The sequence below is a fragment of the Arachis duranensis genome, chromosome 6 (assembly GCF_000817695.3).
Source record: "Arachis duranensis cultivar V14167 chromosome 6, aradu.V14167.gnm2.J7QH, whole genome shotgun sequence".
In the NCBI taxonomy this organism is placed as follows: domain Eukaryota; kingdom Viridiplantae; phylum Streptophyta; class Magnoliopsida; order Fabales; family Fabaceae; genus Arachis; species Arachis duranensis.
Genome location: NC_029777.3, coordinates 92,930,036 through 92,931,821, shown reverse-complemented (window position 1 = coordinate 92,931,821; position 1,786 = coordinate 92,930,036).

Below are 1,786 nucleotides of genomic sequence, written 5' to 3'. Positions count from 1 at the left end.
CTATCAAATGAGTCTTTGCTATGAGAGTTTCATTTTCCCTCTCTGCTACATGTAATCAATTGATTCTTAATCTCGTTTTCCTTTCTATTTGTGCTCCGAACTCTTGTAGAAAAACCTGCAACCTTGGTATAGTTCCTGTAAAATTTTTCAGCATCTTCAAGGGTGGTAAAGGTCATTCCAACCTTCGGAACAAATTGGTCATCAACAACAGAGAGGTTGCAGAATACACCATGTCAAAAACTATAAATACACCATGTCAAAACGAAGCTGGAGTTACAGAGAGAAAAACTAACGTCAATGACGAAGAACAAACCAATGAGAAAGGAGAGGAAAAGAACGATCGAAAAACCAGGGGAAGACGCGCGAAAAGAAGAACGATGAAATTTGAAAAGAAAGAAAACAAAGAAGGAAACAAATCTTTTAAATTTGGTAGTTATACAAATGCGGGATCTTTGTATAACGCGTGTAAGTGACGTAGGAGTTGCAGCGCATTTTAGTGGATTAGGCGTTAATGAACTTGTAATAGTTACAAGCCCTAATCGCTTGTATACTAAGCTTTTCTCTAATTTTTATATTTCTATGTCGTGTTAATGTTTTTTTTTTTTTTGTGTCTTAGAAGAAATTAAAACACAGCACAAAAAATAGAAAAAACAGCAACCAACACAATTTTTGAAGGTCACATAGGAGAACTACATATAGCTCCCTCTAGGACTGTAACCATTCAACAAAATCAGTACCATCCCAAATTCCTTTCTTAGCTAACAGATTAGCCAGAGCATTAACTTCTCTTCTAACAAGATTAAATTAAACCTCCCAATTAAGACTCAATAACTCTCTAACTTTTACAAGTAAATCACTATCAATGTAAGACACCTACTAAGATTGAAGTAGGAAAAAAGTATCAATGGAACAATCGTCTTATAACTACACTCCCATGTAAGAACCAATTCCCTCCACACAGCAAAAAATTCACAACGCAAGATACTCCAAATAAAAAGAGAATCAGAGCAACCTTTTTTCCAAGAGCCATCGTTGGACCTAATCACACAACCAAAACTGATAAGGTCATTTTCGATAAAAATATTGGCATCGGAATTTACTTTCACCATTCTCGTTGGAGGAGGAGGCCAATTAACGTTAACATCTTGTGCGTGTAAATGGCTAAAATTATGTAACTCTTGAGCAAGTTTTCGAACTGTTGAAATCACAGTTATGAATTATAGAGAGATTGTAAAAGATTATGAATGAAGTATATTGTATTATTAGTCTCTTAGACTGCATTTGTTTCTAATAACAGGACAGAACAAACACTAAGAACAGGACAAGACACGGATGGATAGAGACACAAAATTTTGTGTTCTTGTATTCTGTTTGATGATAAACTAGAATAAATTATGAAAATTCAATTTATTCTCATTTTTTTTCATTCAAAAAATTTGAGATGAAAAATATAACAATAAAAAATATAATTATGAAAAATTAACAAGAATAATGAAAGAAAAAATAAAAAATAAGTTGTGTCTCTTATTAGTGTCTCAGTGTCCTTCTTGTCAGGATGGACACAAAATACACTAATTCAGTGTCTCTCCGGACACATTGTCTCTGTCCCTGTCCATGTCTCCTCTGCCAAACACAATTTTGTGTCTCAGTGGTGTTCTATTCCTGCAAACAAACACAGCCTTAGTTACATCAGAGGCTATTTATAAATATAGTCATATGGAAGACTCAAAACATTTAAAAGGTTATTATGAACTAATTTTAAATTATATATTTATTTATTTATAAT